The 14,520-nt window shown below is 41.4% G+C and overlaps 1 protein-coding gene across 1 annotated transcript in view; it reads right to left on the bottom strand.

The window, feature by feature from the left end:
- FBXO34 (F-box protein 34) overlaps nucleotides 1-2,004 on the bottom strand; it is an 88,922-nt gene extending 86,918 nt beyond the window's left edge. The window contains exon 1 of the mRNA XM_004370887.3: nucleotides 1,707-2,004. The gene's annotated coding sequence lies outside the window, so the exon portion shown is untranslated. The remainder of the gene's footprint in view (nucleotides 1-1,706) is intronic.
- Between the last annotated feature and the right edge of the window lie 12,516 nt (nucleotides 2,005-14,520).

Below are 14,520 nucleotides of genomic sequence, written 5' to 3'. Positions count from 1 at the left end.
GTCTGATCTCTTTCAAAAGCTTTGGAAGAAAAATAATATTCATATAGACAAAGCCCTTTTAATTCTGTAGTTTCATATGTGAAAGCATTACAAACAAAATTTTAGCTACCTGTCCAGACATGCAATCCTGAGCTATGTTGTTATATTAAGTTACAGCCCAGTCTTAGTAAGAAACCAAGAAAAAGGCTTGTTGCCCAGCTACAACCAAAGGAAACCTTCAATTATCCATGGTAGGATGGGAAGGGACACGGTCAACCTGGATAAATTAGAATCTCAGGTAATTATTATTTCTGAAGAATGGTGGATTAATTCAATCCCCTTTTAAAACAGGAAGTAGCCTTCATCGCATTTGGGGTTAAGCACTCGACTGCTAATCAAAAGGTCGGCGGTTCAAACTCACCAGCCACTCCACGGGAGAAAGATGTGGCAGTCTGCTTCCGTAAAGATTTACTGCCTTGGAAATTCTACCGGCAGTTCTATTCTGTCCTACAGGATCGCTACGAGTCGGAACTGACTCGACCCCAGTGGGTTTGTTGGGTTTTTTTTTTTGGTTTTACGATAGGAAATTCATTTAAGATCCGCTCTCCCTCTTAAGGTTCATTAGGATCCATCTGCTAACATACTAACAAGCAGAAATGATCTCAAAATAGTCTAGCAGGAAAGAATGAGGTAAATGGAATGATTAGCACTCAAACTGGTCCTATTCTTTCAGCAATTCTGATCACAAACCATCAAAGTATATGAGTTTAGCTTCCTGAATAATTTAAACATCCAACCCCCCAAAAAATACTCCCACCCTGATTTAGATTTTTCTAAATCAAATGTCATATTGAATTGTATTAAGGCTTGTTTGAAATTCAGTTAAGGAACTTGACTATTACATTTAAATTATAAAGCGCTGAGCTCGAACAACTTTCGATTCAAATCCGCCGAGATTCCAGGCATTGATAGAAGACCGAACTTCCTTTTTCTTCCCTCGAAGTCCTCCCGGCCCTTCCGCACGCCAGGGTCCCCGAGGTCCCCGCCCGGGGCCTGCAGTGACATCATGACCCATCTCCTGGAAACGCCTGACGTCACAGACACGAGGACCCACAGCACTATGACTTCATCGCGGACCGGGGCCCGAACTGCAGTCGACTAGTGCCAGCCCGGAACCGAGGAGAGCATTCGAGCCTCGTTTCTGCATTGACCCCGAGGAAGGTTAAGGACAGGCGCCAGCTCACCTGCACTGGGACAGGGAAGGACAGGGTGGCCGAGCCCGGGCGGACACGACTGAAGCGCAGCGACCCCCACACAGGGCCCGACTTCACCATCCGCGGGTCCCGGAGGTGGGCGAGCCAGTCCCGTGCCTCCTCACGGCCTATCCGTGATCTCCTCAGCTTCAGTTCCAAGCGGGTACCCCGCTCCCGCCCGCCTGCCGCCCCGACCCTCCGTAGCCCGCGGGGGCGGCTCAGCGCTCGCCTGTACATATACGGGAGAGCCACCCCGGAAGGAGACGCCGGCCGCCCGCACCCGTCGGGTCCCTGCCAAGACACGCCGAGCACGCCGCAAGCTCGGGACCAGCGGGCGGCGCCCCTGCCCCCACCCGACCCGCGCCCTGGGAGCGCAGGCGGGCGGCGGGAGGGGGCGGGGAGCGGCCACGGTGGCCGCCGCCGGACCCCGACCGCGCTTCCCTCGCGCCAAGCCTCACCCCAGCCCCGACCCACCTGCGCTCCTGCCCGGACCGGGACCTGGCCCGGGGATGCACCACCTCGATGCGTCAGCGGCGGCAGGAGGCCTGGATCGCTCCCCACCGCTGAGGCGGACGGAGCGCCCAGCGCCGCGCGGCGGAGCCCAACGCTCGCCCCGAAACCCATTTGTTTGGCTAAAACTGCGTGACGTCACGCGCCGGCCCAATCGACGGTAGGCTAGGGGAGGGGCCGCAGAGCCAGGGGAGTCGCAGCGCCTCCTGCCGGTCACCCTGCGGTACTTTGGGCGCTGGGAGAGGGAAGCAGAGAGGACTTGAAAAGGGAGAACAGGGTGGAGCATCTGCGACCTTGGGGGCTGCGGGCCCCCAAGTGGTGGAAAAGAGTGAAAGCTCGTGCACAACCTGTAGGGCAAGGAACCACACTCTCAGGCTAGCCAGAATGGTATTAACACCAATGTTCAGTCAGTGTCATGACAAGTTTATTAATATTCATGGCTGGATCTGAAGCTGTAAATGATATCAGATACCCTAGGAGGCTTGGTACTGCCTGAAAGACTGTGCTTCAGAGTCTTCTTTTGTAAATTGAAGGAATTGGGAGAAAACTTTGTCATTTTTTTCTATGCAAATCATGGTAGGAATACCTAACAGAAAGTAGTAGATAAACTTTGAGGTCGACAATCTCAATCTGTAAAGTCTAGAAGTTTAAGGAATTGCTAATAATGAAAACAGAAAAGGTTTTCAATATTTTCAAAACAGTGACACCTATGATGACCCTTTATATCCCTTTTTAAGTGTGTTCATTGTAAAAGTAATTTTAACCACATAGCAAAAAAGGGACAATAAAGAAAAATTCCCCATCCCAACAGTCACTCTTAGCATTTTGCTGTATTTTCTTTTAGAACTTTTCCACCCATGCATATTTATTTTACACAATGTTGTAATCACGATGTGCACACAATTGTGGATATTATTTTTTCACTTCAGAAGCATTTTTCACATTTCTACATAAGCTTCATGACCACTTTAATGACTGCACAAAATTACAGTAAGTGGACATATAAAATATACTGAATTAATTCCATATTCTTGGGCATAACTTATCTCTTCTCTTTTTGCCATTATAAAGAAATCATAGAACATCTTCATGCATGTAGATTTTACAGACAGATACCTAGAAATGGAATTACTAGATGATAGAGTCTCAACACTTTCATAGTTACTAATGAAACTTCCAGAATGATATCTAAAGGGTTGTACCAACTTACACTTAAATCAGCAACTTTTAGTTTATCCCTTAAAAAAAAGTTTTGTCTAATTATAAAACTAACCTTTTAATATATATAAAAAATGTATATATAATTTTAAAGATCAAAAAGTAAAAAAAAGAAGATAAAATAATTGTTTTCCACGATCTCACCACCAATAAATAACTACTTAACATCTCCATCTAGACTTTTATCTATCTACATATTTTAATAAAAACAGTTGTTGTTGTTAGGTGCCATCAAGTCGGCCCTCGACTCATGGCGACCTCATACATGTGTTACAGAGCAGAACTGCTCCATGGGGTTTTCTTGGCTGTAGTCTTTACAGAAGCAGTTCGCTGGCCATGCTTCCAAGGAGCCGCTGGATGGGTTTGAACGGCCAAACTTCAGGTTAGCAGCCAGTCCCAAACCGCTTGCACTACCCAGGCTCTTCTTAATAAAAATTAAGGAAGTCATATTGTATATAATGGGGTCAAATTGTACATTTTATTTAATATCAGATCAATATTAGATCAACATATCATGATCATTTGAAATTTCCTTACGTCATATTTGGAGCTGTGGTGGTGCAGTGGTTAAGAGCTCAGCTGTTAAACAGAAGGTTGGCAGTTGGAATCCACCAGCCACTCCTGGGAAACCCTATGGGGCAGTTCTGCTCTGTCCTATGGGGTCTGTGTGAGTCAGAATCTATTAGATGGCAATGGGTTTGGTTTCTTCTTATTGTTGTTTTTCATGTCATATTTGACTCAAAATTCTCACAATTCATCCATCCTCTAAGGTTCTTCTCAAATTGCTGTCCTTAACATTTTTCTTGATTCCTTCAATCAAATATAATTTTTTCCTCTTTTCTTATAACCTTTATCTTACTCCACACATATCTTTTGTGCATTAATACCCCTTGCTAGATTCTAAACTACTGGAGGACAAAAATTATATCCTAATATTCATCAAAGGGTCTTGGACTTGATATTACTTAAATGTGTAATGAATAATTATAACCATCTTAGTGATCTGCACTTTTCTCACGAGTGCAATCTCCATTTTATAATAGTGTTTACCGCAGTTTAACATCCATCATTTATTGCATTTACAGTGTATATTCCAGACATTATGTTAAGTGCTTTACATACATTGTTTCCTTTTATCAGAAAAACACCTCCATGAGGTAAGTATTTTTATTCCCATTTTATAGATAAAGAAACCGAAGCTTGAAGAATTAAGCCATTTGACCAACATTGCACAGATAGTATTGAGCCAAACTGAACAGACTCCAGAGTTCTTACTATTTCCCTATATTGTTATGGGGAATTTCAAGTGAGTTAAAGACATTGAAACGACAAAGCACAACATAGATATCATTGAAATAAAATGACAACGTTTTCAGTGTTGATAGCACATCTTCCTTGTCAAAAGTCCCATCAGAGTCAGTGCAGTCTAGTGCGATGCTTCTCAAACTATCTGTGGTTAAGCACCAGATTTTTTGGTTGTTTTTTAATTTTTTAATCCATTGTGAACTGGTTCTTCTGTAAAATAAAACTGAATTACTAGAAAAATGAAATATAAAAAAGACAAAATAAAAGCCCAAATAATTTATTATGAAATTCAAAAGACATAAAATTTCTCTGTCACATTGCTAGTGAAATTGATAAACTCTTACTCTCTCTCTGTCTTTATCTTGTTAAGGACTGTCTATAAAGCCAGCCAGTGGACCACATATTGAGTCCCACAAGCTTAAGTGTTAAAAAGTAAAGATGTCACTTTGACGACTAAGGTGTGCCTGACCCCAAGCCATGGTATTTTCAATTGCCTCATATGCATACGAAAGCTAGACTATAAATAAGGAATATGGAAGGAGAATTGATGCCTTTGAATTACGGTGTTGGCGAGGACTATCAAATATACCATGGACTACCAGGAGAACAAAGAAACCTGTCTTGGAAGAAGTACAACCAGAATGGGAGACTTGAGGCTTCGTCTCAGGTACTTTGGATATGTTATCAGGAGGGACCAGTCCCTGAAGAAGTACATCATGCTTGGTAAAGTAGAGGGTCAGCAAAAAAGAGGAAGACCCTCAAGGAAATGGATTGACACAGTAGCTGCAATAGGCTCAAACATAAGGATTATGAGGATGGTGCAGGACTGGACCCCTGCAGTATTTCATTCTATTGTACATAGGGTCTCTGTGAGTGGGAAGGGACTCAGTGGCACCTAACAGCAGTAGCCCAAGGGAAGGAAGACAAGACTAAAACCAGTTTAGGCAAGTCCTTTCCTTGATTCTGTTTCTCCATTTGTACAATAGGAGTGATCCCCAAGAAACAAAACCGTAGAGCCAGTGCAATGTTTTGGGACCACAGACCCAGAGAAGGGCCCTTGGAGATCATTGTGGTCCCCCTAAGGTGGGCATGGGGGTGGTACAGTAAGGCCATGAGAATGTTAGTAAAGGAAAGACGAATAAGGTTGAGGTAGCCTGGGGTGTCACAGAGACAGAAAAGATCTAAATATATACATAAGTTGTGGTTACTGCATGTCAACAATTGGAACTTAGTCTCAAGCAAGCAGATATTGTATTAAGTTAAAACCCAATGCAATGGGCTTGTCTTATGTAGAATTAGTTTCAGCACAGCTGGGGCTAGAGTCTCCACTCGGAAAAAAATACTAAGCCGTTGGTTCTTGGTATTTTCCCTGCATATTTCTCATAACTGAGATGTGGATGGTGAAGGGCATAAAGCTGAGTAATTACTGAAACCAGAAAATTATAATTCTTATCTTTCTTCTTGGATCTTGCGCCCCTATGAAAATCTGATAAAAGCTGAAAACCAATAGTCTCTCTCCTCAAATAAAAAGCATATACTGATATATATATACAGACAATGTTGAAAATAATTTTAACTTTTTTTCACAAAAGTCCTTTAGATTAACTTGCTCTCTGTGACCAGCGTTCTTATAAAGGGGTATTGAGAACGTGCAGAGTTCACCAGTACAACTAGATGGTGGCTGGCTACCACCACTGACTGCTCTGAGAGGGATCACAATAGAGAGTGCCGGGCAGAGCTGGAGAAAAATGTAGAACAAAATTCTAACTCACAAAAAAGACCAGACTTACTGGCCTGACAGAGACTGGAGAAACCCCGAGAGTATGGCCCCCAGACACCCTTTTAGTTCAGTAGTGAAGTCACTCTGGAGGCTCACCTTTCACACAAAGATTAGACAGACCCATAAGACAAAATGAGACTAAAGGGGCACACCAGCCCAGGGGCAAGGACTAGGACTAGAATGCAGGAGGGGACAGGAAAGCTGATAATAGGGAACCCAAGGTTGAGAAGGAAGAGTACTGAGATGTCATGGGGTTGTTAACCAATGTCATAAAACAATATATGTACTAACGTTAATGAGAAGCTAGTTTGTTCTGTAAACCTTCATCTAAAGTACAATTGAAAAAAAAAGACACACACACAAAAAGGAATTATATCAACTCTCCAATCCTTATTTATGATTTCATCTTCAGGGACTTTGATTACATTTTCTTTCTACAGAATATCATACTAGTCCACTAAACTGATATTACACTGTTTGGACCTGGGAAGAATAAAGAGGTATTTAAGACCCTTTGACAAGAACATGCATGCCAGAAGGTGGGAAAACCCACAAAAATTCAGAGTCCTACATCCTGGTGAAATTTTTAGGGATCCAGTCATCTGGGACATAGCAATATATCCTTTCCAAGGTGAAGGACAAGTTGATGCATCTAGTACCTTTTATCACTAACAAATATACGCAATACCTAGTGAGTATCTTGGAAATGAAGAGGCAACATATACCCCTCTTGGGCATGCTACTCCAACCCATTTATTGAACAGCCTTCAAGGTTGCCAGTTTTGAATGGTCAGTAGAAAAAAAGAAGGCTCAGAAACACATCCAAGCTACTGTGGGCGACCTGTCGAGCAGATGCAATGGTGTTCGAAGTGTTTGTTGCAGTTAGGGGTATTTAACAAGCCTCTATAGTGAAGGCCTTTAGGATTTTTTAAAAGATATGCCATCCTCTGCACATAACCATTCTTTTGAGAAACAACCTTTGGCTTGTTTTGAGCCTGAGTAGAGAGTGGACTCTTGACCAAAAGACATTTAGTTGCCTTATGAACTGAACTGTATGTTTTGTGACCCACAAAGCCCTAAACTATATGTGCACAGTAGCATACATCATCTCAGTATTTATATCTCAGTATTTAAATAACAAGATGGCTCAGGAAAGGAATAAACATCATGTCAATATGGAAAAAAAAGAAAAAGAATATGCAGAGTTCAGAAAAGGAGGGTGAGAAATGGTTGTACAACTAGAAAAACGTAATCAATGTAATCACTGAATTGTACATGTAGAAACTTGAATTGGTGTATGTTTTTGCTGTGTGTACTCTCATCAACAACAACAAAATAAAATAAATTATTAAAAAAGAAGAACACACCTACAAGTCTCTACTTGCCAAGAGCAAAACAGTAAGAAGATAACCAAAAGCTCAGAGAAGAAACAAGTCTACACAAGCCACGACCTCATCTACCCTGAGACCAGAAGAACTAGATGGTGCCCAGCTACCACTACTGACCATTCTGACCAGAGTCACAATAGAATGAGAGAAAAATATGGAGCAGAACTCAAATTCTTAATAATAAAACTGGAACAATGGAGAAGAGAGGACTCCCTGAGACTATTAACCCTGAGACACTCTTTTAAACCTAGAACCAAAACTACCCCCTGAGATCACCTTTTAGTGAAGTAGCAGAGTGGTACACAAAATAAAGGATACTACCCATAAGATCACTCGGCTGCTAACTGAAAGTTTGGCGGTTCAAACCTACCAGCAGCTCCACAAGAGAAAGATGTGGCAGTCTGCTTCCATAAAGATTTACAGCCTTGGAACTATGAGATCGCTGATTCGGAGCCAGCTCAATGGCAATGGGATTAACCCCTAAAATCAGGTGCTCTACCTAAAAACCAAAAGGTCAACAATTACTCAAAAACAAAGATGAGAAGATAAGGGAGCAGGGAAATGAGAGTACTGGAAATGGAACAAACTGAACTCAATTAAAGAGAATGTTGACACATTGTGATAAATGTAATTAATGTTGCTGAACAATTTGTGCAGAAATTGTCAGACGGGAATCTAACTTGCTAGGTAAACTTTCACCAAAAACTCAATAAAATATTATTTAAAAAAAAAAAAGATGCACCCCTTCAGGAGCAAGAGAGAATGAAGAGAACAGGATACAAGGAAAAGATTAGTCCAAAGGACTAACAGACCACAGCTATCAAGGCCCCCACCAGACTGAGTCCAGCACAGCTAGATTGTGCCTGGCTACCACCACTGACTGCTCTGACAGGTTCACAACAGAGGGTCCTGGACAGAGCTGGAGAAGGATGTAGAACAAAATTCTAACACACACAAAAAGACCAGATGTACTGGCTTGATAGAGACTGGAGAAACTCCTAGAGTATGGCCCCTGGACACACTTTTAGCTCAGTGGTGAAGTCACTTCCGAGGTTCACTGTTCAGCCAGGGATTGGACAGCCCCAAAAAACAAAACAGGACTAATGAGGCACAGCAGTCCAGGGACAAGGACTAGAAGGCAGGAGGGGAGAGGAAAGCTGGTGATAGGGAACCCAAGGTTGAGAAATTACAGTGTTGACATGTCGTGGCGTTGTTAACCATTGTCATAGGGCAATATGTGTACTAACTGTTTAATGAGAAAATATTTTGTTCTGTAAACCTGAATCTAAAATACAAAAAAAAAAAAAGAATTATCTATGCAAGATCAAATCGACAACACCAACTCAAAAGGTCTGATAAGAAAGCCTAGGGGACAATGAGTTGAAGGCAATGGTGATGGAATAAGTTGGAAAAGGATAGTGAGACTAGCAGCACAACTGGAAGAACATAATCGATATCACTGAATTGTATGTGTAGAAATTTCTGAAATGGTGTATCTTTGGCTAAGTGTATTCTCACCAAAAAAAAAGAAGGTCCTCCAAGGTCGAGAAGGGAGAGTGTTGACATGTCATGGGGTTGTTAACCAATGTCATAAAACAATATGTGTACTGACTGTTTAATGAGAAACTATTTGTTCTGTAAACCTTCACCTAAAGTACAATTAAAAAAAAAAAAGACAAAGAAGAAGAACATGCAGGGTGATGATGACCTCCTCCAGTGAAACACAATTGCAAAACTGAATCAAGGCCACAGGTCCTTCAGAAAATCACCATTGTTGTCAGTGTTCTTTCAGAAGACGGTTTCTACTACTCAATGGCCCAAAGAAATTTCCATATTTATGTCACTTCTTGATAATGTATAAAAGAAAGAATTCTCTCCTGTGCTACAAAGTTCTAAGCATGGATTAGACCCAAATCTTCACATTATCATTACCAGAATTAACACTTAGGCTGACGATACCAGGCCACAGTGTTCTCCGAATCTCTCCTTACTGTTTGACTTTTTACTAGAACTCTAAGCATAAGTAACCTGTATTCCTGAAGTTTCTATAATTAAAATCTATGCGTAGTCTATGGAACCAAAGTACAGTTCAGCAGAAAGTAGTGAAAGCATTTTTGTAGTTTCTTTATCAAGTCAGGCAATCTCCTTCCACCTCAGGGCCTTTGCGCCTGTTCATCCCTTATCTGGAAGGCTCATCTCCCCTCTCTACACCTGGATAGCCCCCAACACTACCTTAGGTGTTTGCTTAAAGGTCACCTCACAACACTGGAGGCGCCAGAATTTATACTTAGGAGGGGTCTTGGAGGGAAGTAGAGTTAAACTGAGGTACCCAAAGTACATTTACCCCGCAAGTAAAGTTTTTACTAAGATTGTATCTGTTGATTCACACTAGGGTTGTTTCTACCTTTTGGCTATTGTAATGGCCAAATGGCCAGCAATGCTGCAATAAACATTGGTGCACATGTTATTTGTTTGAGCCCCTGGTTTCAATTCTTTGGGGTATATACCTACGAGCAGAATTGCTGTGTTATATGGTCATTGTATGTGTAACTTTTTGAGGAACCACCAGAATGTTTTCCATAGTGGCTATGCCATTTTACATTCCCAACAGCAATGAATGAGGATTCCAATTTCTCCACATCCTCTCCAAAAATTGTTGTTTTCTGTTTTCCTGATAGTAGCCATCCTAGTGGGAGGTGAAGTGATTTCTCGTTGAGACTTCCTTGTTTTTCTCCTAAATTTTATTTTGTTGTTGTTGTTGAGACTATACACAGCAAAACATACACCAATTCAACAGTTTCTACATGTACAATTCAGTGACATTGATCACTGAGACTTCTTGTTATATGAGATAATAAATTCCATTACTATTTAAGTCATGTATAGAGTTACTTAAAAAAATTATAGCTAAAAACATCTTGATATACGTTTCATATATTTTCTTTGGTTTGTTGAATGAGAAATAAAATGCGGGTGGTGGGATACTAACCTATTTCCTTTGGGACAAGCTCTACAATCATCTGGTAGTAAAATAATTTTGCTTTGCTATGTTTCTGGAAAGGAGTCCCAGTGGCAGTGGTTAAGCATTCAGCTGCAAACTGAAAGGCCAGTGGTTTGAACCCACCAGCCACTCTGCAGGAGAAAGACGTGGCAGTTTGCTTCTATAAAGGTTACAATTTTGGAAACCCCTTGGGGCAGTTCTACTATGTCCTATAGGGTTGCTATAAGTCGGAAACTACTTGATGGAAATAGGTTTATGCTTCTGGGATAATCTTAAACTGATGATATCAGAAGATGATAAAATCACTGAAAAAAACACTTGTCTATTAACTCATAAGTCTCTAAATAAATGAGTAGGAACTCACATAACGCTATGAAATCTTTAAGACAATAACATTTTTCCATTATTGAAATCTATTTTTTGGGAACCTGCAGCAGTAGCACAAGACCAGCCGGCCTATGCCCCCACGCATCTGTCAGTTTGTTGTACTGTGGGGGCTTGCGTGTGTTGCTGTGATGCTGGAAGCTATGCCACTGATATTCAAATACCAGCAGAGTCACCCATGGCGGACAGATTTCAGCTGAGCTTCCAGACTAAGACAGATTAGGAAGAAGGACCCGGCAGTCGACATTCCACCATTTCAGGAGGTAGCATATGATCAGGAACTGATGGTACTGCAGGAAGAAGTCCAAGCTGCACTGAAGGCATTGGTGGAAAACAAGGCTCCCGGAATTGACGGAATACCAATTGAGATGTTTCAACAAACAGATGCAGTGCTAGAAGTGCTCACTCGTCTATGCCAAGAAATTTGGAAGACAACTGCCTGGCCAACCAACTCTAAGAGATCCATATTTATGGCTATTCCCAAGAAATGTGATCCAACCAAATGCGGAAATTATTGAACAATATCATTAATATCACACGCAAGTAAAATTTTGCTGAAGATCATTCAAAAGCGGCTGCAGCAGTATATTAACAGGGAACTGCCAGAAATTCAAGCCAGATTCAGAAGAGGACGTGGAATGAGAGATATCATTGCTGATGTCAGATGGAACCTGGCTGAAAGCAGAGGATACCAGAAAGATGTTTACCTGTGTTTTATTGACTATGTAAAGGCATTTGAATGTGTGGATCGTATTAAACTATGGAAACATTGCGAAGAATGGGAATTCCAGAACACTCCACTGTGCTCATAAGGAACCTGTACATGGCTCAAGAGGCAGTCATTCGAACAGAGAAAGGGAATACTGTGTGGTTTAAAGTCAAGAAAGTTGTGTGTCAGGGTTATATCTTTTTACCGTACTTATTCAAACTGTATGCTGAGCAAATAATCCAAGTAGCTGGACTATATGAAGAAGAATGAGGCATCAGGACTGGAGGAAGACTCATTAACAGCCTGTGTTATGTAGATGACACAACCTTGCTTGCTGAAAGTGAAAAGGACTTGAAGCACTTACTGATGAAGATCAAAGACTACAACCTTCAGTACGGATTACACCTCAATGTAAAGAAAACAAAAATCCTCACAAGTGGACCAATAAGCAACATCATGATAAGTGGAGAAAAGATTGAAGTCATCAAGGATTTCATTTTACTTGGATCCACAATCAACACCCATGGAAGCAGCAGTCAAGAAATCAAAAGACGCATTTCAACGGGCAACTCTGCAGCAAAAGACCTCTTTAAAGTGTTAAAAAGCAAAGATGTCACCTTGAAGACTAAGGTACGCCTCACCCAAGCTATGGTGTTTTCAATTGCCTCATATGCATGCGAAAGCTGGACAATGAATAAGGAAGACTGAAGAAGAATTGACGCCTTTGAATTGTGATGTTGGCAAAGAATATTGACTATATCATGGACTGCTAAAAGAATGAGCAAATCTGTCTTGGAAGAAGTACAACCAAAATACTCCTTAGAAGCAAGGATAGCAAGACTACGTCTCACATACTTTGGACACGTTATCAGGAGGAATCAGTCTCTGGAGAAGGACATCATGCTTAGTAAAGTAGAGGGCCAACAAAAAATAGGAAGACCCTCAACAAGATGGATTGACCCAGTGGCGGCAACAATGGTCTCAAGCATAACAACGGTTGTGAGGATGGTGCAGAACCAGGCAGTGTTTCACTCTTTTGTACATGGGATGGCTGTGAGTTGGAAATGACTTGACGACACCTAACAACAAGCCAGCCTATCCTCATTTTGCTTAAGCCCTATACACCTAATTGACTGGCACCTGCTGTATAGCCTGGCTAAAACAACCTAGTTACATCAGCTTACTAAAATGGTCCATGGGATAGATTTTGCTCAGAACTGGGTTATTTGAAAAAGCCACCAACTTATTCCGCAATTTTATGGCTTGCTGACGTTTTCTACCAGGTATAACTATGCTTTTACTGCCATGTCTTGCTTTAAAATACCAGAGAGACTTTTCAAAAAGCACAGAACTCCATTATCAGCATTTCCTCACAAAAATCATTTATTTTGTTGGTTAACAGTGAAGTAGGGTTGCCTTCAGATATTTTCCTTGAGAAAGGTTATGGTGGTTTGGCTTGTTTTGCATGTGCCACTAAATAGGCTCTATCATGCCATGGTATTATCGTTCAATGTGTTACTCTAACGGAGACTCCCACCAATCTTTCACCACACCTTGCTTCTTCTTGCCCCTTTCTAAGACTAATGAGCTGTATGAACTTTTTTTGTGTGCCTTCAGCAATCCGTCATATGAATAGCAATGGGGGGGGGGAACAGTTGCTGTCAAGTCAATTCCAACTCATGGTGACCCCATGTGTATCAGAGTAGAGCTGTGCTCCATAGGGTTTTCAATGGCTGATCTTCTGAAAGTATAGATTGCCAGGCCTTTCTTCTGAGGAGCCTCAGGGTACAGGTGAACCACCAACGTTTTGGTTAGCAGCCAGGCAGTTAACCATTTGCACCACCCAGGGACTTTCGAATGGCAATACATATGTGTATTATTAAAGTAAATAGAGCCTGTTTGGGTCCTTTCTCTAGATGCTCCTCCCCTCAACAAAGCCAAGTGTGCCTTTAAAAATACTATGGGGCATCATGGACACCTTATAAAATTATTGAGGGTGTCAGTATCTGATTACTCCCCCTTCTTCAGGGATGCTATGGTTTCTTATCTCAGAGCTGGCATTTTCACACTCAGATTATATGCTCCTTAATATCCCATTGCTTCTGTGGCTTCTGCCATCTGTTACTTTTACCATTGCTGTACTTTCCTACCTTTCTGTATTTTTCCTTCTGCCTCCATCCCTGCTATATCTCCCATATTTCTTGACTTCTCACCAAACAGCTTGACTTTTATAGTCATCAATAGCCAAGGAAAAGACTCCCACCGGTACTTCTGTGGTATCATTCCAGTCAGTGTATTACTTGTAGGTATTGAAACCTCATGCTTTCTCAGTTACTTCCTTCATTGCCTGCTACTCGGGCTGCTTTTGCATGGCTGCACGCATTTTCTTTTTTTACATTCCAGCATTGGCAAAGCTCTAGAGTCCTGCCCTCTGAATAAAACCAATATGTGATTAATGCATGTGTTAACAGTCCTATTCTTAATTTCATTAAATACTTCACAAAAATGTCCTAAATATGCTTTCACATGTTATTCTGTACGTTGGCATAACTGATTCTTAATTTCTTGCTTTGAGGAGAAGTTGTACTCCGATAATACAAGCCCTGTTGGAAACATCACAGAAAAAAATTTTCTTTTTCAAGATCTAAAATTATTGGCTAAGCCACCCTTCCCTCAAGAGGCAATAAAAATTATAAGATGAATAAAATTGGTATTCTTCAACTTTTCAGTTTTAGCCATTGCTCTTACATTTGGGTGTCTAGCACCATAGCTCTCACAAACACGTTCTCATCTACCTGCTAGGATATCTCCTCCCTAGGATGCCTTCCCTGACTTCCCTAAACAAAATTAGTCATTCCCAAGATCTACAGTCTCCTGGTGCTTTGTTTCCACTTCTGCTATTTCATTTAAAACATTTTAATGTAATTTATCTATGTACAGAGCCACCACTTCCTTTCTATGAGACCTCAAAGGACATTAACTAGTGATTTGTT

The sequence above is a fragment of the Trichechus manatus genome, unplaced genomic scaffold, assembly GCF_000243295.1.
Source record: "Trichechus manatus latirostris isolate Lorelei unplaced genomic scaffold, TriManLat1.0 scaffold00010, whole genome shotgun sequence".
Lineage (NCBI taxonomy): Eukaryota > Metazoa > Chordata > Mammalia > Sirenia > Trichechidae > Trichechus > Trichechus manatus.
The sequence above is the reverse complement of the archived record's forward strand: the minus strand, read 5'-3'. Positions and strand labels throughout refer to the sequence as shown.